This window comes from Elephas maximus, chromosome 4 (genome assembly GCF_024166365.1).
Source record: "Elephas maximus indicus isolate mEleMax1 chromosome 4, mEleMax1 primary haplotype, whole genome shotgun sequence".
NCBI classification, from domain to species: Eukaryota; Metazoa; Chordata; class Mammalia; order Proboscidea; family Elephantidae; genus Elephas; species Elephas maximus.
In genome coordinates this window covers 32033513-32059981 of record NC_064822.1, presented here as the reverse complement: position 1 = coordinate 32059981, position 26469 = coordinate 32033513, and the positions used below count along the sequence as shown (strand labels likewise).

The 26469-nt window shown below is 41.9% G+C and overlaps 1 long non-coding RNA gene across 1 annotated transcript in view; it reads left to right on the top strand.

Annotated features, from left to right (window-relative positions):
• The window catches only part of LOC126074921 (uncharacterized), a 324424-nt gene that overhangs the window by 76034 nt on the left and 221921 nt on the right, over nucleotides 1-26469 (top strand). The gene's annotated exons all lie outside the window — the stretch shown is intronic.

The following is a 26469-nucleotide window of genomic DNA, read 5'->3' as shown; positions in this document are numbered from 1 at the left end:
TGTTAAGAATATATAAAGAGCACTAATCAAAGTAGGGTACAGAGATGTGTCTAACTCCCTGAGGGAATGACTTCACGTACAGCTTGTCCGGATAAGAAGGGGTCAAAGAGCATGACATGCTCTAGAGCCATTCTGTGTGGCTGGTGTATGGGGTATCCTGGAGAGCAGTATTGCCCTTAGACCTAACGACAGCCACCCCTGTCCTAGATCCTGCATTTTAAAGGGCATCATTCTGGCAAGAGGCCCATGAAGTCATGGCGACCTGCCCACCTGGAGCCCATGCTCCCTTGTGCTATAGGTAATTAGGATCCCAGTATCCTCTGCTCAGATGATGCCTCAGGCTGACCTGTAAGATCCATGCAGGCCTCCTCCACTGGCAGCCCCCTGGAGGGTGGGGCTGCAGCATAGATGAGCACATCCCCTGCCCAAGGAGTGGCCAAGGGGCGGCTATTTGTAGGGGGGTAAGATTTGAGCTTTTATATTAGCCAGGGGTGTTCACAAGCCTGTCCACAGAACTGTTCACAGAGTGAAGCCAGGGGTAGGAAGAAAAGAGGAATGAGCTACAGGCAGGGGAAACAGGGCCAGTTTTTCCTCTGCCACTGTTTCCTCTGAGGAGTCCAAGAATTTTAAATTAGCCTCTGATATTCAATTTCCTTAAGCAGGTATGTTTAAGATAGAATGAATTCATTAACCTACTGCCATTGAGTTGATTCCAACTCATAGTGACCCTATAGGACAGAGTAGAACTGCCCCATAGGGTTTCCAAGGCTATAAATCTTTATGGAAGCAGACTGCCACATCTTTCCCCTGCGGAGCAGCTGGTGCATTCAAACTGCCAGTCTTTCAGTTAGTAGCTGATTGCTTTAACCACTGTGCCACCAGCACTCCTTGAACATATTAAACAGTCTATAAACTAGATTTGTAAGTTTCTATATTCATACATAAGGTATGTGGACCTCTATTTCTACTTTTCCCTGGCCCCACTAGTGGAAGTGTGCACTTCTTGGAGAAAGTGCAGAAGGTAAAGCTGATGAGATAGATTGGTGTCAAATAGTGAAAATCTTGGTGTATCGTGCTGCAGTGCAGTGGATTACTTTATGTGGCCCTTTTAGCCATAGTCTTTATAACTCCCACCAAAAGACTGAGTGGAACTATGCAAATGAGGTGCTTGTGGCCCACCAAGTGGATTGGATAGCTTGTTAATAATATAATAATATAAATAAGGTGCATGGCACCATTGTCTCATGCAAATAAGGTACATGGAACCCTAACAAGGGGATTGGTCAGTTTTACCACCCTTCTAGGCTTAAAATGAGCCATCCTAGAGGCAAGAAGAGAGGATCTCACCAACACCAAGAAAGAAAAGCCAGGAGTGGAGCAAGTCCTTTGGACCTCGGATCCCTGCCCTGAGAATCTCCTAGATCCAGGAGCCAGAGAGAGGGAGCCATAACACGGAAGACAGCAAGAGACTGTGGCATGAGATGGGCATGAGACGCCAGGAACCAAGAGACTAGCATGAGATGGCTACAGTGGGCTTCCTGGCCCACAAAGTGAGAAAGCTGAGCACCTTCTGGCACAAGGCTTACTGGCAGAGTGGAGTGTTTCCAGGCACTTTAGCAGAGCTAAAAGAGCTTTGTAACACTTGCCTGGGCAAGGCAGAGGCTGGACTGAGAGGCTGCAAGGCTGAGGGGCGAGAGAGAGGTGTGCCTATGGGCATGGCTGAGAAGAGCCTGTCCTGATAGAAGAACTGTATCCTGAGCATTCCTGAACCTGAATTGTAACCTATTGTTTCCCTAATAAACCCCTTGATCATGAGTGTTGTCTGTGGGTTCTGTGGCCATTGCAATGAATTATCGAACCTAGCAGAGAAGTAGGGAGTGCCATGGGAAGGACATTTGGTGTCAGAACTGGTAAAAAGGTTGGAGGGTGGAGGCATATCTGACCTCTGCCTCATAAGAATCAGCCTTGGGCTGTTGATCTTGATTCTTCTTCCATCTTGTAATGTTAGAGGAGGTCGGTTGTGCCTGCCCCGCCATTTTTACACACGCCAAGTAGCCATAGAGAGGTAACAGAAAATTTAAGGAGAAGATTCAGATGTATTTCTACAAAAGAGAAAAGGTGGGCAAACTGAAGGGTAAACTAGACTGGGGAGAGACTTCAAGCAATGAGGCCAGTTAAAAGTTTGCAGTCGTTTAATTCACAGATGACAAGGAACCTACCTAAGGTTGTGGAAAAGACAATGGAAGTGAAGGTGGGATGACGAGGAGGATCTGGATTTGAGGGATATTTCTGAAGGAGAATCAATGAGCTTCGTTGATTGATTAGTAGATTGATTAATGTGTGGAATGATGGACTGAGAGATAAGAAGTTAGAACAACAGGACTCAGACACGTAGAGTCCATTGTAAACCAAATTTAAAATCGTGAATTAACTCAAGCTCTTAGTCTATTTAGTCATAAGATGGTTGCTGTTAGGTGTTATTAAGTTGGTTCCGACTCATTGGAATCGTATGTACAACAGAACAAAACACTGCTCAGTCCCACTTGAGCCCATTGGTGCAGCCACTGTGTCAATCCATCTCATTGAGGGTCTTCCTCTTTTTGCTGACCCTCTACTTTACCAAACATGATGTCCTTCTTCAGGGACTGGTCTCTCCTGATAACATATCCAAAGTACGTGAGGTGAAGGCTCGCCATGCTTGCTTCTAAGGAGCAATCCTTGACAGCAGTCTTTTCTCTGTTTCTCTCTCTCTCGGTCTTCTGATTCCAGGAGCTTCTCAGAGCAGAGATCCTGAGTCCAAAGGATGTGTTTCACTCCTGACTATTCTTTATTGGTGGTGGTGAAATCCTCTTCTTGCCTCTGGGATGGCTCATTTTAAGCCTAGGGGGATGGCAAAGGAAACCCTGGTGGCATAGTGGTTAAGTGCTATGGTTGCTAACCAAAAGGTGGGCAGTTTGAATCCACCAGGCACTCCTTGGAAACTCTATGGGGCAGTTCTACTCTGTCCTATAGGGTCGCTATGAGTCAGAATCAACTCGACGGCAATCGATTTGGCATAGCAAAACTGACCAAGCCCCTTGATGGGCCACAATTACCTTATTTGCACATTCCTACCCAATCAGTTGAGTGGGAGTTATAAGACCATGGCAAGAAAGGCCACACAAAAGCCATGCATTTCACCACAGTCAGTGCCTTCTCTCTATATTTTATAAATTCTTAATTTAAACCATTTTATGTTGTAGCTATGTTAACTTCTATAACTTCTGTAACCATAAAACATAATTATCCCTTAGACATATCAAATAACGTTGTGAAAGTAACATTGAATCACAATGACTTTCATTGCATTAAGTAAAGAATTCTAATGATTTCTTTTTAAAATTATAGGGCAGGCCATGTTCAGAAAAGAATCAAATATTAATAGAGAAATTATATTGGATCAGTGCCCAGATTCTTTAGAGAGTTCATTGAAGGTGATAACCTGGTTTCCTCTGAGCTTTAATCTGAATTTTGTGTCATTGCTAGGGCAGTTTCTGATGATAACGCTAAGCATGAGTTTGATACCTCAGTGGCCTTCTCTTAAGGGCACTGGTAGCAGTGTAGCTTTGTACATAACTTTGTATATAACTTGATTCCTTCTTAAGAAATTTAGTCAATGCTAGATCAATTAACTTTTGGGAACTATTGGGAACAATGCACATATTTAAAAATTTTCCCCTTATTTATTTTTTTAATTGTTATATAACATTTGCATGTTTAAATGCTTTCCACATGTTCAGTTTCATGACACCAATTACATTAATCACACTGTGCAACCATTACCAACGATCATTTCCCCATTTTCCATCACCATAAAGAGAAACTCAGGGCTTCCCACACATGACTCCCGGTTTTCCCCTCCCTTCTGCCCCTGGTAACCACTAATAGACTTTATACATTTGCCTGTTGTAGCTATTCCATATAAGTGAGATCATACAATATTTGTCCTTTTGTGACCGACTTATTTTACTCAGCACAACCTTTTCAGGGTTCATCCAAGTTATAGCACGTGTCAGGACTTCCTTTCTCTTTATGGCAGAGTAATGTTTCATCCATAAAGCAAAGATGTTGCCTTGAAGACTAAGGTGCATCTGACCCAAGCCATGGTGTTTTCAGCCACCTCATATGCTCTCGAAAGCTGACGATGAATAAGGGAGACAGAAGAACTGATGCCTTTCAATTGTGGTGTTGGCAAAGAATATTGAATATACCATGGACTGCCAAAAGAACGGACAAATCTGTTTTGGAAGAAGTACAACCAGAATGCTCCTTAGAAACAAGGAGGGAGAGACTAAGTCTCACATACTTTGGACATGTTATTGGGAGAACATCATGCTTGGTAAAGCAGAGGGCTAATGAAAAAGAGGAAGACCCTCAACAAGATGGACTGACACAGTGACTGCAACAATGGGCTCAAGCATAACAAGGATTGTGAGGATGGCACTGGACTGGGCAGTGTTTCATTCTGTTGTACACAGGGTCGCTGAGTCAGAACTGCCTGGAGAGCATCTAACAACAATATTCCATTGCGCGTTTGTACCACATTTTGTTTATTCATTCATCTGTCCATGGACATCTTGATTGTTTCTAAAATTGTTTTAACTATGAAGATATTAATATTCATAATCCTATGCCTAACTCATTATTACTTTATTCATATGTTTTTGGTTCTGTCAGGCCAGTCTTCCATTGTATGCGTTGTATATAGAAAAAAGGGCATATTTACTCATAGATATATATATATTTTTTAATTACCTGTGGCTTCTTAGCAAACTCTAGCATTTCCATGAAATATTAAGGCTCATTCTTATTTTAAATGCATGGAAAAAAGAACTGGGAAAACGCACTGGGATTCCTGTGTGAACTGAATGCTATGCTTTCTTTGAATGGACCCTGCCTTTTCCAAATTCTCTCTAATAAGCGTATTATTCTTGTACTTGGAAAAAGAAAACCTGTTGTTTTTTTTAAAAAGGAGAAAGATGTGTAAGGGAAATATACAGATGAGGAACAGATGGTGGTAAGGTCACAAGAGGGCATATGAGGGGTCACATGACTGGGCACACGCACTTCACTAAAATGAAATTAAAAAGCCAAGAAAAAGAAAAAAAAAAGTCAATATCTTGCCATCCTTGTGGGATGGAAAAGCAGTTGAATCACAGAAAATACTTTCTGTTTATCTCTTTACAAAGTCACTGACTACCAACATTAACTAAGGATTTGATCGTGGCAGGTAGAAATATCAATCGCTGCATAAGAAACTTTTTTATGTTATAATTTGAAGAGGTACCATTTATTTTTAGTATCTTTAAGGTTTTTAAACACAGAGGAGAGTACAGAGAATAATGGAACAGCCGCGTGCCCACTACCCAGCTTCGTTAAAACTTAAGCTTTTCGTGCCTGGTGGTACATATAGCAACCACGAACTTTTTCACTCTCTGCAGTTATTGGGAACCTGCCGCACCATTGACAGCTCATGCTGCTACAAGGCAGGGGCTTTTAGGACTGTTTGAAACCAAAGAAACAGTCATGTGGCACAAATTACTGTTTTTACAGGGTATTGTATGAGGTGTCTGAATTTGTGGTAGGAAAAATAGAAATTTTGGAAATTTTTTTTTGTTACACATATGTAACAATAGGCCCAGGCAGGGACTCTGGGGTATAATTGGTGGTACTTTATATAGACCACTGAACATTTAGGGTAGGCTGGTAGGAGGGGGCAAGGAAAAAAAAATCCATACGACCTACCAAAAATTCAGACACACTGAATGACTCAGAGTGCTTCCATTAATGAAAACACATGGTATCAACAAAAAACCCAAAGTAGAAAATAATTGGGTTACTGAAGGGTTAAGCATTTTACTAGGTTTGCTTCAGATATTATATTGGTGTTGCCAAGTAAAATTTCACAGGTAAAAATAAAGTCCCATGTGTATGCCTGCCCGATTCCATTCCTGTCTTGCCTGCCCTCCCATCCCAGAAGTAATCAATCACTACCTAGAATCTTGTGATTATTATTTCTGTGCATGTTTTTTGCACTTATATTACTTAAGTGTCTGGGCCAATGCATGTCAGGCACAGCCATTACCAGTCTGTCAGTGAAAGTTTGTGTGTTGCTGTGATGCTAAAGAGGTTTCGGTGGAGTTTCCAGACTAAGATGGACTAGGAAGAAGGGGCTGGTGATCTACTTCTGAAAGGCAGTCAGTGAAAACCCTAGGATCACAGTGGTCCAATCCCGTTGTGCTTGGGGTTGCCATGAGTTGGCGCGGACCCCACGGCAGTTAACAACGGCAGCACCAACAACAGGAGTAATGGGATCATTGACTGGGCTGAACTTGGAAGAGAATATGAAAAAATAGCTTTATTTGCCTTCAATATGTTGTGCTTGATCTGCTCTTGCCGGCATCTTGGGCAAATTCCATTGCATTCTGTTCATTTTCAGGTATTAGAACAGTTTCTTTTTCATATATTACAAAATCTAGTTCAGTCTAAATCAAAACTCTAATCGCTTATCCAATTCAAATATTTCCCCCAGCTCAGGTTAACCCCTGGGCCCTACTCTTCGTCTTTTTCTTCCAGAATCATTGTACTGCTTGTAAAAAAATTACTGAGAATGGAAACAAAGTTCAAAACAATAATAGAGATTTATCATTCAATCAACGATTCAAGGATCAGGGAACACACGGCATAAACCATGCATTCCAAAGAAATGTGGCAACACTGGGGTTAATATAGTCAGATGGGAACAAAGAAGGGTCCAAGAAGCCCAGGCGGTTTTAGCTGGTTTTCCAGAGGTTCATTAGAATGTCTTTGAAATCCTTTCTTCTCTGAAGTGTTAGTTTGCATTACTTTGTGTAAGAAGACAAATGTAATTTTTCAGGAGGGAGGGGGTCTGCTTCTGCTGAGTGGAGGCAGATGACCAGGCATCTGCTTGTCTGCAATACAGGAATTAAAGAGCGGAAACTGTCGGTTATACATAAATCTACAGAAACAAGCTAATTACTATTTCTAAAAGTTAGGTTACTTATCATCTGACACTTTTTCCTTGTGAACCAGGTAGTAGCCATGCTCTTCCGGCATGGCATAAGGGACTCTATGCCGGTTTTATCTTCACAGCCTCCTGCTTCTGGGCCTCCCTTCTCCAGGGTGCTACTGCCCAAGAGGAGGGACCAGAGAAAGGGAGAATTCTCTTATGTAACTGGTGTCACTGTTAGCTGGCAGTTGGGCCTCAGCCATGGCACCCAAATACTGGCTGTCTCAGGGACACATTCAGGGTACTTGAAGTGCCTTGTGGAGATCTTCACCCTGTGCCCTGATCATAGTGATCCTTGCTCAGTCTGGTCACTCACAACCTTCTTTAGGTGTCTGTCCATTAGCAATACCAGGTGGGATTTCTGGACCCTGGGCCCTTCACCCTTTTGGGTGAAATTCTTTAAGAACGGCTCACACCTGGCTACAACCCAGTTTGCTCAAGGGAATTATTCCCGATTTTTTCCCCACTAAATGTTAAATCCACCACCCATCTGACAGTTTTGTTATACTGTGGTGACTTGCATGTTGCTATGATGCTGGAAGCTATGCCATACATATTTCAAATGCCAGCAGGCTTACCCACGGTGGACAGGTTTCATCAGAGCTTCCGGACTAAGACAGACTAGGAAGAAAATTATGGTGATCTACTTCTGAAAATCAGCCAGTGAAAAGCCCATGGGTCACAACAGAATATTGTCCGATATAGTGCTGGAAGAAGAGCCCTCTAGGTTGGAAGGCACTCAAAATGCACAGTGGCCACAACAATGGACTCGAGCACACCAAAAATCATGAAGATGGTGCAGGACTGGGCAATGTTTCATTCTGTTGTACATGAGGTCATGAGGTTGCCATGAGTCTGAGCCAATTAACAACAGTAACAAATATTAAACATTCTTACTGCCGCCTTTTCTCCTTTCACTGCTGCCTTAGTCATCTAGTGCTGCTATAACAGAAATACCACAAGTAGATGACTTTAAGAAAGAGAAATTTATTCTCTCACAGAATAGTAGTAGGTTACAAGTCAAAATCCAGGGGAAGGCTTTCTCTCTCTGTTAGCTCTGAAGGAAGGTCCTTGTCTTTACTCCTCCCTGGTCGAGGAGCTCCTCAGGCTCAGGGACCCCATGTCCAAAGGACACTCTCTGCTCCTGGTACTGCCTTCTTGGTGGTATGAGGTCTCCAACTCTCTGCTTGCTTCCCTTTTCTTTTATCTCTTGAGAGATAAAAGGTGGTGCAGGCCACACCCCAGGGAAACTCCCTTTATCTTGGATCTCCCTGAGTAAGGGTAGTGTTACAATCCCACCCCAATCCTCTCAACATAAAATTACAATCACAGAATGGAGGACAACCACACAATACAGGGAATCATGGCCTAACCAAGTTAACACATATTTTTGGGGGACACAATTCAATCCATGACACCTGCTTTCTGCAGGCAGTAAAGATTTAAATCTTCATTGTATAAATTCCCAAACTCCTAGGGACATGCATCAAGTTCTTCCAAGAATTCTTCTTGCTCAGGTCTAAGGACAGCATGAGATAGTTGGAGTGTGATAGAGGCCAGCCCCCGCCCCCCAGCCACTACTCAGGAGTGGTCCTCTTGAGGCCAGTCTCCCCTGTCCTGAGGGAGGGAGAAGCACAGCTGTTCTCTGAGACTACTCTTCTCCCCTCGCATGGATCTTTGGCCCTCTCTCCTGCAAATTCTTCCCGAAATGGCTGCCTAGTCATGCCTGGTTTTTGGAGACGTGTCTAGAGCCTCATTTTAAAACGTATGGGTACCTATCCTCCATTTAAGCTTCGACGTTTGTCTTAGTCTGGGTTCTCTAGAGAAGCAAAATCAGTAAGTCATATACAGAGAGAGGGATTTAAATCAAGGAAATGGCTCCTGTGGTTGTACAGACTGGAACATCCCAAGTCTGTGGGTCAGGCTGGAGGCTTTTCCTGATTCATGTAGCCACAGGGGCTGGCAAGCCCAAGATCAACAGATCAGAGAGCAGGGCTCTTGTTCATAGGCTGTGAAAACTGAGGAATCCCAAGGTTGGCAGGCAAGGTGGTAGGTAAACTGATAGCTCAAGTCCCAAGAACTGGAGGTCAGATGAACAGGGGCCCACTGCTGGATCCGGAGTGAGAAAAGCCCACGTGTCTTGCCAGAAAATCCACCTACATTGGATGAAGGCCACACCCCCAAGGAAACTCCCTTTCAACTGATTGGCTACTCACAGCAGTTCCCATCATGGAGGTGATCACATTATAACAAATCTGATCACGAAAGTGATCACATCATTATATGACTGCCAGATTACATCATAACTGCCAAACCACTGAGAATCATGGCCCAGCCAAGTTGACACACACCTTAACTATCACAAGGCTTTAGTCAAAATTCTTAGACTGCAGGAGAGACTTTATGTTACTTCTCTATCCATGAAAATATTTACAATATTATTGTATTTGTTTTTAAAATTTTGTAAATAATATATGTATCATTCAACTGGTTTTTGTTATTTAGCTTATTTTATTTTTTGCCCAATCTTAAATGGTTTTGATATTTTTCCTATGTTGATATATGAACCTCAAGTTCATTTATGTTTACCTGCTGAATGTATTTAACTGTACGACTGTACAATTTATTCATCATTCTCCAGTTAGATCCCAGATTTTTACCGTTACAGACAGTGCTGCAGTTACTATTCATGTCTGCTTGTAGAGTAAATACTTCTATTCAGTGTTTAATACTATAACTTTCTTCCTGTGTGTCTCCTTTCTGCTTTTGGACCAGAAGAACAGGATGAATTACAACTCTTGAGTCTTTCTCTTTGGTCAAATGTAATGAAATGTACTATAAAAAGGAGCCCTGGTGGCACAGTGGTTAAAGCACTCGTCTGCTAACTGAAAGGTCGGCAGTTCAAACCTACTAGCCCCTCCACAGGAGAAAGACGTGGCAGTCTGCTTCCGTAAAGTCTTGGAAACCCTATGGGGCAGTTCTACCCTGTCTTACAGGGTTGCTATGGGTCAGAATGAATTCCCAAATCTCCCGCATGCATCCCAAAAGTTTCAGGAGCTTGATAAGGGAGATTGGATTATTGACAGGACTGTGGAGAGGGAGACACATTCAAAGCAGTGGGGTCAGCAACCTTTGAGTGGAACATCTGTTTGTTTCCCTGGTGGTGCTGTGGTTAAAAGCTCAGCCGTTAATCAGAAAGGTCTGCAGTTGGAATCCACCAGTTGTACTCCTAGGAATCCCTATGGAGTTCTACTCTGTCAGGGTCACCATAAGTCAGAATCAACTCCATAGCAACAGGTTTGTTTCCTGCTTGGGTCAGAATCGAGGGGGATGGGGGCGACAGATTTGGCTGCTATGTAACGCATACCCTGCCCTCTTTTACGTGAGCAATTACTGAACCATTCCTGAAATGTTCCTTACCAGTAGAAAGCCCTGTTTTTAAGCTGACCACTATAAATAGCCTCCAGGGTTGCTTACTCAGAACATTAGCACATAAAGCTCACTCAGTGTGAATGTGTTCAGTCAAGGCCAGGTGACTAATAGATACTTAACTAGAAGTTAAATTGACTGCAGGTTCTAAGATGAACCCTCAGTATTGAATAATTGTCAAGACTGGTGTTTTATGTTTACCCTCTCCTTTAAAAGCTCTACTATGTTTGAATATTAATATTCTAACACACCCTTTTTAATGTATATGCTTTCTAGGATTTTCAATAGCTTTTTCCTTCACACTAGGTAATCGCTTAAGGCACGCTAACGGGAATAGTAAATATTTCAAAGAAATAGTAGGAAAAAAAGTACATGACAGGAAAAATAGGGAGTCGTGATCCTTCCTTATGTGACCAAGTTTTAAAAACCAAATCTCTTTGCTCACAAACCTATTCCATCTTATGCATTCCCAATGCTTCCGATATTTCTCTCCTGGACTATTAAACAAAAAAACAAAACAAAATACTGTCTAATGAATCATGCCATCTCTGGGCCTGCCCTCATTTCAGTCTCTTTTTCCAGCTACTACCAGAACGATTTATACCCCTGCTTAAAATCCATTATGGCGTCTTGTCATCTGTAGGATAAAGCAACAACTTAGTCTGATGTAAAAGATCCTTCATGATCTGAACACCGCTTCTCCAAACTCCTCTTCTATACCCAAAGGTGCCGTAGGTCTCTAGACCCTTTGTCCAGAATATTCTTCTTTTCACTATCTGCCTGACTATCTGATCCTATAAGACTCAATTCCAAAGTGCCCTGCACTATCTCAGAGCCTCCTCCTGTGTCTACATAACCAGGAGCCTCCTCCTCTCTGTGCCCCAGGCCTACATGTTCCTTGCTTAAGGCACTTGACAAAGTTTTGTCATTAGGAATGTGTTTGCCTCTCTTACTGGACTGGGCGCTTTGAGAGTGGGGACTACCTTGAAATATTAATCTTGTTTCTTTTTTTATCATTTTTAATTTATATATTTATATAAATGTTTATATTATGTTATACTATACTGTCCTACACTACACTACGCTACACTATCTTACGCACCCACTGCCATCGATTCTGACTCATAGCGACTCTACAGGACAGAGTAGAACTGCCTTATAGAGTTTCCAAGGAGCGCTTGGCAGATTCAAACTGCCAACCTCCTGGTTAACAGCCGTAGCACTTAACCACTACACCACCAGTGTTTCCACATACTATATTATATATTATATATTAATTACTGGGAACCCTGGTGGCACAAACAGTTAAGTGCTTGGTTGCTAAACAAAAGGTTAGTGGTTAGAACCCACTTAGCAGCTCCAGGGGAGAAAAACCTGGAGAGCTGTTCCCATAAAGATTACAGCCAAGAAAACCTTACAAGACAGTTCTACTCTGTCACAAAATCAACTTGATATCACCTAATAACAACATATATTCATTATTGTATTTTTATATACACACACCCCGGCTTTTCGCTCCGTCTTATATTTGCTTTGTGAGCTTGGACATGTTCTTTACCCTCAAGACTTCAGTTTGAGGAGGTTGAGCCAAGTCAGGTTTTGTGACCTTGGAGGAATCATTAAAAATCTCAGCCTCAGATTGTTCATTTATAGGCTATGATGATTTCAAGAGAAACAATAAGGCCGTTTCTTCTAAATCCTTGTTCTACCCTTGTTGTTGTTGTTGTTAGGTGCTGTCGAGTTGGTTCCAACTCATAGTGACCCTATGCAGAACAGAACGAAACGCTGCCGGTCCTGAGCCATCCTTACGATCGTTATGCTTGAGTTCATTGTTGCAGCCACTGTGTCAATTCACCTCGTTGAGGGTCTTCCTCTTTTCTGCTGACCCTGTACTCTGCCAAGCATGATGTCCTTCTCCAGGGACTGATCCCTCCTGACAACATGTCTAAAGCATGTAATATGCAGCCTCGCCATCCTTGCCTCTAAGGAGCATTCTGGCAGTACTTCTTCTAAGACAGATTTGTTCGTTCTTTTGGCAGTCCATGGTATATTCAATATTCTTCACCAACACCACAACTCAAAGACCTCAATTTTGGTCTTCCTTATTCATTGTCCAGCGTTCACATGCATATGATGCGACTGAAAATACCATGGCTTGGGTCAGGTGCACCTTAGTCTTCAAGGTGACATCCTTGCTCTTCAACACTTTAAAGAGGTCCTTTGCAACAGATTTACCCAATTCAATGCATCTTTTGATTTCTTGACTGCTGCTTCCATGCGTGTTTGTGGATCCAAGTGAAAAGAAATCCTTGACAACTTCAATCTTTTCTCCGTTTATCATGATGTTGCTCATTAGTCCAGTTGTGAGGATTTTTGTTTTCTTTATGTTGAGGTGCAATCCATACTGAAGGCTGTGGTCTTTGATCTTCATTAGTAAGTGCTTTAAGTCCTTTCCACTTTCGGCAAGCAAGGTTGTGTCATCTGTATAACGCAGGCTGTTAATGAGTCTTCCTCCAATCCTGATGTCCCATTCTTCTTCATATAGTCCAGCTTCTCAGATTATTTGCTCAGCATACAGATTGAATAGGTATGGTGAAAGAATACAACCCTGATGCACACCTTTCCTGACTTTAAACCAGTCAGTATCCCCTTGTTCTGTCTGAACAACTGCCTCTTGATCTATGTAAAGGTTCCTCATGAGCACAATTAAGTGGTCCGGAATTCCCATTCTTCGCAACGTTATCCATGATTTGTTATGATTCACACAGTCAAATGCCTTTGCATAGTCAATAAAACACAGGTAAACATCCTTCTGGTATTCTCTGCTTTCAGCCAGGATCCATCTGACATCAGCAATCTATCCTTAGCATTAGAAAAATACCTAGCCTAGACTGGCTGCTCAATGTTTGTTGAATAAATTGAAGGAACAAAGGAAGAAAAGAAGGGAAGAGAATGGAGAGAGAAAGGAAGGAGGGAAAGAAGGAAGGAAGGAGGGAAGGAGGAGGAAGGAAAGGAGAGAGGAAGAGAGAAAAGGAGGCAGGAAGGGAGGGAGGGAGGGAGGAGGGAAACATCTAACCATGCCAGGCATTTTTTGAGATCTACATGGGCGAGGGTAAGACCCAAACAACACTGAATTCTGTTGGAAGATAGGAAAAGAGGAGGAAACATATGCTGGTTTGGCAACTAACAGTGTTTAATGGGACACAAAAAGTGTTTTATAGGATACAAAAACAAATCACACATGAAACTTACCCTCAAGCAGCTTTCTCTATTAAGGGAGATTAAAATATGTGCCTATGTGACACTACAAAGCAAGTAGTGAGATTCGTCTGGGGCAAAATAGGCAATGACCTCTATAAAAATTCACTGAATGAATAAATAACTGAGCAAACAGAACTATAGATGAAATTCTTGTGGCACTCCAGAGGAGCAGTGAAGTAAATCTAGCTGAGAGGCTCTGGGAGGGGAGAAATAGTACTTGAGGTAGACCTTGAGGACAGGTAGAATTTAGATAGTGTGGATATGGGGCAAGGGTTTGAGTGATGCGAGGATGGGGAGAAGGAACATTCCAGGTAGAGTGAAAAGTGGAGATGGGTGAATGGGCATGTGGGATTAATTCAGTTGGGCCAAACAGCTCAGTTTTGATGGCTGGCCATGCCTCTTTCTTTACAAATTCTGACAATTTACCCGTTGCCGTGGATTCCGACTCATGGTATGACCCCCATATGTTACACAGTAGAACTGCTCCATAGAGTTTTCTTGGCTGTAATCTTTGCAGAAGCAGATTGCCAGGCCTTTCTTTCCTGGTGCTGCTGGGTGGGTTTGAACTGCCAACCTTTAGGTTTGTAAAAAAACCAAAACCAAGTCAATTCCGACTCATGGCGACCCTATAGGACAGAGTACAACTGCCCCATACGGTTTATAAGGAGTGTCTGGTGGATTTGAACTGCCAACCCTTTGTTTAGCAGCCATGGCTCTTCACCACTACGCTACCAGGGTTAGTAAAAAAAAAAAACAAAACAAAAAAAACAGTGCCGTCCAGTTGATTCCGACTCATAGCTTAGTAAAAAAAGTCACGTGCAAATCATTTGCTACACCCAGGGACTAGACTTTCGTTATTCTCTTATCTTGGCTTTTCTACTGCGTGGTAACCACCAATACCGTTTCTACTTTCCAAAAGCTTAAAAATACATTCAAAAGTGGGCAAAAGAATGCTAGTTAAAATCGTGACACGTAGCAATTGCACTCCAACCTTGTTTCATGCAACAAACCTGGGGATTTGGCGGCAGCTCCTGTCAGTATTAAGTGTGGGTGATGGCAGAGCTTTCACAGCCTTTGTTCTTTAATGAAGGACCGCAGATCCCTTAGCCAGAGTAAACCAAAGGCTAAATGAGGTGCTAAACTCCACAGGCTCAGTTAACCCAGATAGCTCACTGAAGTGACACAGCGTCAGACCACATGGCACTGCACTTTCTGCTTCTGAGGCTCGGAAGTCCCAGTTCCTGTAGTGAGAGGCTATTTTCCTATCATCGCATCTTAACCTTTAACAGTTGTGACGGCCATCTTGTGGGATGCTCACTGATCTTCGAAAGACAGTGAGAAAGGGAAAGTATGTTTTCTGTTTCAAAGGACATTTAAAACATGTTGAAAGTTTAACAGCATGATCTTTCCCTTTCTAGTAATGTTTTTTAACTTAAAGTAAATCTCTGAACCATTTTTTTTGCATTGTAAGCAATCCTATAAATGATAGTATAAGTGGAAGTTCAATATATTTTTTAAAATATTGTGAAAAACACCATTACCTCATCTTTATGAATCATTATACCAAGGAAAATTAGTCGATGTTCAACCATTTCAAGAGGTAACATATGATCAGGAACTGATGGTACTGAAGGAAGAGGTCCAAGCTGCTCTGAAGGCACTGGCGAAAAACAAGGCTCCAGGAATTGATGGAATATGAATTGAGATGTTTCAACAAACAGATGCAGCACTGGAGATATTCACTTGTCTATGCCAAAAAATATGGAAGACAGCTTTCTGGCCAACTGACTGGAAGAGATCCATATATATGCCTATTCCCAAGAAAGGTGATCAGGCTGAAGGAGGAAATTATAGAACAGTGTCATTAATATCACACGCAAGCAAAATTTTGCTGAAGATCATTCAAAAATGGCTGTAGCAGTATTTCGACAGGGAACTGCCAGAAATTCAGGTCAGTTTCAGAAGAGGATGTGGAACCAGGGATATCACTGCTGACATCAGATGGATCCTGGCTGAAAGCAGAGAATACCAGAAGGATGTTTACCTGTGTTTTATTGACTATGCAAAGGCATTTGACTCTGTGGATCATAACAAATTATGGATAACATAGAGAAGAATGGGAATTCCAGACCACTTAATTGTGCTCATGAGGAACCTTTACATAGATCAAGAGGCAGTTGTTCAGACAGAACAAGGGGATACTGATTGGTTTAAAGTCAGGAAAGGTGCGTGTCAGGGTTGTATTCTTTCACCATACCTATTCAATCTGTATGCTGAGCAAATAATCTGAGAAGCTGGACTATATGAAGAAGAATGGGACATCAGGATTGGAGGAAGACTCATTAACAGCCTGCGTTATACAGATGACACAACCTTGCTTGCCGAAAGTGAAAAGGACTTAAAGCACTTACTAATGAAGATCAAAGACCACAGCCTTCAGTATGGATTGCACCTCAACATAAAGAAAACAAAAATCCTCACAACTGGACCAATGAGCAACATCATGATAAACAGAGAAAAGATTGAAGTTGTCAAGGTTTTCATTTTACTTGGATCCACAATCAACACGCATGGAAGCAGCAGTCAAGAAATCAAAAGATGCATTGCACTGGGTAAATCTGCTGCAAAGGACCTCTTTAAAGTGTCGAAGAGCAAAGATGTCACCTTGAAGCCTAAGGCGTGCCTGACCCAAACCATGGTATTTTCAATCGCATCATATGCATGTGAAAGCTGGACAATGAATAAGGAAGACCGAAGAAGAGTTGACGCCTTTGAATTATGGTGTTGGTGAAGAATATTGAATATACCATGGACTGCCAAAAGAACGAACAAATCTGTCTTGGAAGAAGTACAACCAGAACGCTCCTTAGAGGCAAGGATGGTGAGACTGCATCTTATATACTTTAGACATGTTGTCAGGAGGGATCAGTCCCTGGAGAAGGACATCATGCTTGGCAAAGTACAGGGTCAGCGGAAAAGAGGAAGACCCTCAATGAGGTGGATTGACACAGTGGCTGCAACAACGGGCTCAAGCATAACAATGATTGTAAGGATGGCGCAGGACCGGGCAGTGTTTCATTCTGCTGTACATGGGGTCGCTATGAGTCAGAAGCAACTCGACGGCACCTAACAACAACAACAATGGGTTATCTTGTGTTTCCACATGTTCGCCAATCACACTGGTTCTCTGGGATAATTTAAATACGGAGAAATTCTCTTGTCTGACAATAGAACAAGAGTATATGAGACTCTAACAGATTTATATTATTCAACTTTCAATAAACGCTGGTTACCTGCCATGTCGGAGTTCCTGGGTGCTCCAAATGTGCTTGCTGCTAATTAAAAGTTTGAAGGTTTAAGTCCACCCAGAGGCACCTTGGAAGAAAGGCCTGGCAGTTACTTCTGAGAAATCAGGCATTGGAAAATCCTACGGAGCACAGTTCTACTCCGACACGCATGGGGTCACCATTAGTTGACTCTGTGGAAACCAGTAAGTCCTGCTATGTCTGGTGCTAGGCTGGGTATTATGGAGGTACTAGTACAAAAATGTCCCTGAAAGTATCTTGGAGGGGTCAGGAGAAGCAAACAGGGTCTCAATTCTGTCATGAAATTAAAGATTGTGGTAAAAGCAAGATCCTTCAGTTCTTTAGTAAAGTGCTTACTGTGACATTATGTTTTGCTTCTGTTCCTCTCCTCTGCCATGTGAAGTTGTCGATTAATAAATGAAAGGTCAGGTGACGAATGATTTGCTTTCTGAGGAGGTTTTGATGGAAACCTGGTGGTGTAGTGGTTAAGAACTATGGCTGCTAACCAAAAGGTCGGCGGTTTGAATCCACCAGTCGCCCCTTGGAAACTGGGGCAGTTCTTCTGTGTCCTATAGGGTCGCTATTAGTAAGAATCGACTTGATGGCAACAGATTTTTTGGGGGGAGGGGGTTTGATGTGAGTTGTTCAGAGTGATTATGTGTGTGCACGTTGGCAACAGCAGTTTCCTTACTGTGCTCATTTGTGTGGCTAGTCATCATGTGCAGTGCTTGTGAGCCAGCTCTGTAGGGAGGGGCAGGACAGGGACAGGGAGAAAAACCAAAACGGATGTGACACCAAACATCCAAATTATGCTCTTTCATGATTTAAACACTCAGTGGCATATTCTAGATAAAGCTGTGTGACTACTTAATTGTCATTCCCAAGGTCTTTTTACTTAAGGTTTCAAATGGCCACAGAACTCAGTGACATTAAAGAGAGGAGCGGCAGGTTTCAGGAGACTCTTTTTAAATACGTTTCTTCACAGTGTGAGGGATAAATGAACTTTCAATTAACAATAAAATACAAAGCTCTTTTTTGCGTTTCTGTACTTCTTAATAAGACTTTTATTGAGACCAAATGAAAAACTTTGTCCTTTCTGTTCCTTTCCTCTCACTGCCAAATAAATTTGTGAGGGAAGAGATGAATAACTCCTATTTAACTGAGTTTTTTGTGTATTTTTAAGGACTCAGTAAATGCTATCAAGAAGTAATATGATTGGCAATGTAGAGTTTTCTTTTTTAACTTTCTAGATCATATTTGATATTTTAAACTTTCATTAAATGCATTGACCCTGAGGGCCGTTACTGAGAAATGACCAGTGGAACACATATTTCTTTAACCCTTACTAAGTTGTCAATGGAGTCCCTGAGTGGTGCAGACAGTTAATGTGCTTGGCTGCTAACTGAAAGGTTGGAGGCTCAAGCCCACCCAAGGGCACCTAGGAAGAAAAGCCTGGTGATCTACTTATAAAGAATCAGCCATTGAAAACCGCATGGAGAGTAGTACTTCTCTGATATGCATGGTGTCGTCACGAGTTGGGGTCAACTTGACAGCAACTGGAAAAAAAGTTATCAATATGTGGCCCTATTTATTAGGAGATATTACAGTACATGCCATGTAGAAATTTTGTTGTGGTGGAAATTACTCATTTTTAAAGAATAAGTGATGTTTCCTCATTGCGCTACCAAGTAAAATAAGGGGGAAAGGATTATTTGTGAAATCTGTAAATCTCTTGGTGCATCGCTTTCGTTCAAAAGAGTTCTGTTAATATCGTTTGTTGATCTAGACATTCTTGAGCTAATAACAATATCTTCCTTTATTATACAGGAGTCCCGTTGATGTGATCGTAAGACATGAGGGGCAGGGAGGAGAAGCCTTCTGTGATTCTATGATTAAGTCTTTCTTTTGATGAACTTCTTCCCTGGGCTGTGACCTTCAAAAATCCTTCCTGGCTTTTTTTTTTTTTTACTCTTAAGTGAGACAGGAATGTTAGGAGGGACTCCCAAAAAAACCATTGCCGTATAGTCAATTCCGACTCACAGCAATCCTGTAGGCCAGAGCAGAACTGCCCCACAGAGTTGCTGTGAGTCGGAATGGACAAGGTGGCAGTGGGTTTGGTATTTTTGTTTGTTTTCACCTTTACAGAAGCAGACTGTCACATCTTTCTCTGGCAAAGAGACTGGTGGGTTCCAACTGCTGATCTTTATGTTAAACTGGACACTTAACCACTGCACCACCAGGGCTCACAGAGGGGACTGGAGGTGGGTATTTCCCTTCTCCCACACTGAAGGCTAGAGGTGACTGGAGTTGGGAATTTCACTTCCTCCTATCAGTTAGGCTGTGGTAAAATTCAAGTTGCTTAGGCTCTGGTAAAATATTTTCTCATGAGGGCAGGCTGTTGATAAGGATAATGATATGTTCTACCTGTTTCAAAATAACCCAGTGAGATGGGGCAGGAGGGAAGTGAGTGGGGGTTTAGATGAAATAAGTCTGGCCATGTATTATTAACTGTTGCAGCTAGGTAATGTCAACATAAAGGTTCACTGTAACATTCCATTTCTATATATGTCTGAACATTTTTGTAATACAATGCTTTTTTGTGGGGGGGGGAGGATGTGTCCCTAGGAGAAGATAATGTTAATATAATACCCACAAAACAATTATCACACCTAAATTTTTTTTTAATTCCTTAATATAATCAAATTTCCATTCATTTCTCCAATTTCCCCACTTATTTTATAAATGTTGTTTTATAGTTTGAGTACCACTTTTGAATAAAGGGAAATGAAGAAAATTATTTAAAAAATAGTTTTCATGTGAATTTGTGTTCTTGAGATGTACCATAATCATTTCTGGCAACTGCCTCTCAGGAATTAAAATGGTAGCACCTTAAATATTGAAAAATATGTCTTTAGTACTTGAATTTCACAAGCCAGTTGCTGGATACATCTGAATCCCAGCGCTGTTATCAAAGGAGAACATCACCTTCACTAATGGTGTGATAGGCTTCCACCAAATAAGAACTGGTCTTTTTTTCCCCCCCTTTATCCAGACACTATCATTTTTTTTATCAGTTAGACATAATTTAAGATAATTTGTTTTATATTTCCAGTTTCATATTTAGGAAGCCTATTGAAAAGATTTGCCTTTGATTTTCCATTTGAACTACATCTGCATCACATTCTGTCTGGAAAAAAATATTAATATCTCTTCATGACCTTCAGTGAGAAAGGGACAAGTGCCCTAGAAATGAATGAAATCAAAAATCTCTCTTTTGGGTGATCATTTTATGGTATGTTTTATCTTTGCAAACCAGGACACTAGAGGGCAAAACAAACATTTGACCGGTCCAGTGGGGTCAGGAAAAGGGCAAAGCTTCTCACTTTCTGCCATAGCTCTTCCAGGACAGTTAAAAGTAAATTGTATTTTCAGAGCCACACCATGCCTTAGATGCCTTACAGAAGTATGTTATTTAAAGAAAACTACAGTGAATCCTTTCAGAAACTGAGCAATACATTTTTTTTGAACTTTGAACAAGTGTTATTAACTTAGTTCTTTTGTAGTAAACTTTCCATAGCAGCCTTTTGAAAGTCATGACTATTAAAAATATTGCTGTGGTCTTACTCTTTTTGTCTTAAAGAAGGAATGGATCTGGGTAAAACTCTAAGCTTCTATGGCTTTGTAACTGCTTTGTTCGACAGAATTCCTGTGCTATTATCGCTGTTAAAGATCTTGATTTCACAATACACCAATACAAGATGCATTTTTCCTGAGATGTATTTGCTTTCTTTCTCTGAGTCAGTGTTATGCTTAAATGGAGCCAGTGGGTATTTTTTTAGCCATTTTTCATGGTGCCTTACAAATTGTTAGGCCAGTAGGTTGAGTGATTGTCCAGGAAGTGATTGTCCCCCCAGATGATGTCACAGAAGAGATGAGTGAAGGTTTGTACATAGTTCTCTTCTATTGCGTGCTTTGGATTCCCACCACTCTACATACCCTACCATCTAACTCTGTTCAGTTGTCTCACCGTGGTTACAAAGAGAATCATACAAACCAATATGGCTGACCCAGGGAACCCGTTTACACTCATGGTAAGGCAACTCTAAAGGCGTCCTTAAACTGCATTGGCGCCACCTGGAATTATTATGCTCTGCTGCAGATAAAATAAAACCAAACCACTTGCCATCCAGTCATTCTGACTCATGGTGACCCCGTGTATATCAGAGTACAATTGTACTCCATAGAGTTTTCAATGGCTGATTTTTCAGAAGTAAATCGCCAGGCCTTTCTTCCAAGGGGCCCCTGGGTAGACCAAACTTTCAATCTTTGGGTTAGCAGCCGAGAACTTAACTGCTTATACTACCCAGGGATTCCAGAACAAGGGCTAAGTATCCACTAAAAAAAGCTACCTGCTACACAGGTGAGAAGAAATTATGTACTTTTCTCTGCACTTTGGTCTGTAAATAAATACCTAAGGTGAAGTTTAAGAAAATTTTATCATCTGGTATTGTTAAATGATATTTTTTAAAGTGAAGGCTTTGAAAGTTCAACAATTCCACTTAATAAGCATTTGCTTATTTTTAAAAGCAGTAATTTTATAATAGTCAAAATGCCTTTGATGAATGACTCTTAAAATTAATTTCACCTTATTTGAACCACAGGGAGAAAAGATCAAAATGAAATCATCTGCTTTACTTTTAAGTGCTTTTACTGACAGAAGCCTAAATTGCAGGCAACCCCTGGATTATAAACATCCAATTTACAGACAACATGTACTTGCCGTTTAATGTTATGTAAATTTGTCCTCACTTTGAAACGATTAAATCAATCCCCAATTACAGCAAATCCAACGTCACAATCCCCTGCACTTACTGCACATGCAGCTTTTAAGTCACTGAAAAGGCTTTGAGCCTTTTCTTGCACTAAAAACCCAAAAAAATGAACCCACTGCCACTGAGTCAATCGCACTCACAGCAACTCTGTCTTAGGCTGGGTTCTCTAGAGAAGCAAAACCAGTAAGGCATATATAACATATATATGTATGTATGCGTATATATGTATGTATGTATTGTATAGAGAGAGAGAAAGAGAAAGATTTATCTCAAGTAAATAGCCCACACGGTTGTAGAGGCTGGCAAGTCCCAAGTCCATGGGTCAGGCATCAGGCTGATTGGAGGCTTCTCCTGACTCACTTAGCTGCTGCTGTTGTTGTTGTTGTTAGGTGCCGTCGAGTTGGTTCCGACTCATAGCGACCCTATGCACCACAGGACAAAACACTGCCCGGTCCTGAGCCATCCTCACAATCGTTGTTATGCTTGAGCCCATTGTTGCAGCCACTGTGTCAATCCACCTCATTGAGGGTCTTCCTCTTTTCCGCTGACCCTGTACTCAGCCAAACATGATGTCCTTCTCCAGGGACTGATCCCTCCTGACAACATGTCCAAAGTATGTAAGACAAAGTCTCACCATCCTTGCTTCTAAGGAGCATTCTGGCTGTACTTCTTCCAAGACAGATTTGTTCGTTCTTTTGCCAGTCCATGGTATATTCAATATTGTTCGCCAACACCACAGTTCAAAGGTGTCAATTCTTCTTCAGTCTTCCTTATTCACTGCCCAGCTTTCACATGCATATGATGTGATTGAAAATGCCATGGCTTGGGTCAGGTGCACCTTAGCCTTCAAGGAGATGTCTTTGCTCTTCAATACTTTAAAGAGGTCCTTTGCAGCAGATTTGCCCAATGCAATTCGTCTTTTGATTTCTTGACTGCTGCTTCCATGCATGTTGATTGTGGATCCAAGTGAAATGAAATCCTTGACAACTTCAATCTTTTCTCCATTTATCATGATGTTACTCATTGGTCCAGTTGTGAGGATTTTTGTTTTCTTTATGTTGAGGTGCAATCCATACTGAAGGCTGTGGTCTTTGATCTTCATTAGTAAGTGCTTCAAGTCCTCTTCACTTCCAACAAGCAAGGTTGTGTCATCTGCATAACGCAGGTTGTTAATGAGTCTACCTCCAATCCTGATGCCCCATTTTTCTTCATATAGTCCAGCTTCTTGTATTACTTGCTCAGCATACAGATTGAATAGGTATGGTGAAAGAATACAACCCTGATGCACACCTTTCCTGACTTTAAACCAATCAGTATCCTCTTGTTCTGTCTGAACAACTGCCTCTTGATCTGCGTAAAGGTTTCTCATGAGCACAATTAAGTGGTCCGGAATTCCCATTCTTCTCAATGTTACCCATAATTTGTTATGATCCACACAGTCAAATGCCTTTGCATAGTCAATAAAACACAGGTAGACATCCTTCTGGTATCCTCTGCTTTCAGCCAGGATCCACCTGATGTCAGCAAAGATATCCCTGGTTCCATGTCCTCTTCTGAAACCAGCCTGAATTTCTGGCAGTTCCCTGTCGATATACTGCTGCAGTCATTTTTGAATGATCTTCAGCAAAGTTTTGCTTGCATGTGATATTAATGATATTGTTCTATAATTTCCCCATTCGGTTGGATCACCTTTCTTGGGAATAGGCATAAATATGGATCTCTTCCAGTCAGTTGGCCAGGAAGCTGTCTTCCATATTTCTTGGCTTAAACAAGTAAGCACCTCCAGCGCTGCATCTGTTTGTTGAAACATCTCAGTTGACAAACCCAAGATCCACAGGTCAGGTGGCAGGCTGCTGGATGGTGGCTGCTAAGGCTGATGAATCCAGGATTGGCAAGTAAGACGGCAGGCTGCTGGCCCAGGTCCCAAGAACTGGAGGTCAGATGCTGCAGGATCCAGAGCAGAGCAAAACCCTGCGAGCCTTGCCAGAAAGTCCACCTATGTTGGATGCAGGCTACACTCCCAAGGAAACTCCCTTTCAACTGATTGGCTGCTCACAGCAGATCCCATCATGGAGGTGATCACATTATATCAGATCTCATTATGGAAGTGATTACATCATTAAATGACTGCCAAACTACATCATAACTGCCAAACCACTGGGAATCATGGCTGCCAAGTTGACATGCACCCTTCACAATCACAGACCCCATAGGCTGTAAATCTCTTTGGAAGCAGACTGACGCATCTTTCTCCTATGGAATCAGTGGTGGTTACGTACCGCCGATCTTTGGTTAGCAGTCAATCCCTTTGACCACTGCACCACCAGGGCTCCTTTTTCTTGCACTTGTTCCACTTACCTACAAATTCGACTTAAAGACGCCGTCAAGACCGTATCTGTCTCGTAACCCAGGAACTGCCTGTACCTCTGTCGGCTTTGCACCCATAGTAAGGGCCTATGCTTTGCGCTTGCCCGCAGCCTGCATGGTAGATTGGGGTTGATGGCAGCAGCAGTGGCTGCAGTGCAGAGGAGAGCAAACAACAGGCCCAAACAACAGGTGCTTCCATATGAGACATTTTACATGCAAAAATGTTCACAGTTAATGTCAGCACGCTTCAGGCTGCAGATTCCTGGCCAAGGCATTGTCCCTTGCCAATAATGTGCTCAGTAGAAGTGCATTTAATAGTAACAAGCGTATGAGTGACTGGATTTTCTCCTAGAAGTACTGCAAATTGTCCATGAAAAACAGTAACAGAATTGGAGGAAGATGAGGGAAAGACCAAGGAAGGTATGAACAGGAATGCAGCTTCTTGACTCACACAGACATCTAACCGTTAGCCAGAAAGCCATCAGCGCCGTGGAATAACCAAGTGAGCAAATGCACCAAACAGATATATGACATGTGCTATCTGGGGGATGGAGTCCCTGGATGGTGCAAATGGGTAAGCACTCAGCTTGGAGGTTCTGGTACACCCAGAGGTGCCTCAGAAGAAAGTCTTGGCAATCTACATCTGAACAATCAGCCGCTGAAAACCCTATGGAGCACAGTTTTACTCTGACATACATGGAGTCGCTGTGAGTCAGAATCCCCTTGATGGCAACTGGTTTTTATCTATTGTCCAATGGTTCAGAGATGTTCGTTTCTGGCTAATGGCCACCATCACTGATCATAAAGTACTTCATGTTTTGGGGAATATCCTAACACATATGGAATGGACGGTTTTAAGGTAAAAATATTCCATACAATAACTTGACTTGTGAAGTAAGTTGGGAGGAAGGGAGCCGACCAGTGTGGTTCTGCGTTCTACTGGCTGTGACTGTAGAGCTAGGCTCAAGTCCTCAGTAAAGAAAAACATACTTTCTCTCAGGCTCTTGCTTACAAAAGCAGAAAAAGCTGTTGTCAGTGTTTTCATTTAGCTGACAAAATTGTAGTTATTAATTTTAGTATTTGATTTTTATTGACAATGGTGACTCATTTCATATATCATACATGCTTTGATTTTCATTCTGTCATATTTCAGGAAAAAAAATTTAGATTTCCTGAAATACATATGGAATATGTGATTTTTCCAGTGTTGAATAAATCTGCCTTATAGAAAGACGGAGCTTTTTTTTCTGATGGTGTAGTGGTTAAGAGCTTGGCAGCTAACCAAAAAGTTCACAGCTTGAATCCACCAGCTGCTCCTTGGAAACCCTATGGGACAGTTCTACTTGGTCCTATAGGGTTGCTATGAGTCGGAACTGACTCGACAGCGATAGGCTTGGTTTTTTGGGTTTCTTAATATAAAAATAGTTAAACAAAAACAGATCCATAGTTAATTAACCTTGGAACCCAGGCTCCCTAAAAAAAAAAGGGGGTCTGAAAATCCCCTAGAAAACATATGATTTTAATGGACATGAGCATTTTTCTTTGAATAATAAATATGTAAAGATAGTCTTTTATCTGATTGTCAAAGTATACTTGAAAATCACCTAATTTTACTACTTGTAACGTGGATATCAGTTGTGCCGCCGACTGTTTGAAGTGCTGTTTAAACTTGGCCTGACTCAGTTCCCCATCTTGTGACACCCCAGAGACCCATGTGTGAGTGCTGGGAAGCCGTGGGCCCTCCTTCCTCATGGGACCCTGGGCCTCAGTGCTCCTGCCTATGTGCCGGCAACTTCTGCTTCACCCTGCCCCAGCATGGCCAAAGAACACATCTCTTCAACAATCAGTTTCTGTAAGAAAATCAGTTTCTAGCAGGTCCTGATTGTGGTAGCCTTTATTGATGATTTGGGGGCTGTGGAAGGGATCACTCTGGAAGTGGCTGCCTTTAACATCTCCTTGGCTCTGCCTCCCTCTTTCCTGTTCTCTTTTTTTCCCCTGTGCTTATTGAAGAAGAAAATTTGTCTTGTTAGGCCTCATCAGTCCTCTTGGGAGTCTCAGCTTCCAGCTCAGTGCCTACCTAGGTATTTTCCAAGGAAAATTTGGAATCTAAAATGATGTCCATTGTGTTATGTGCTACACAAAGATTTCGGGTTAAACCCAAGGGACATGGTGTGTGTTAGAGAAGAGTACTAGCCTAGAAAGCCCA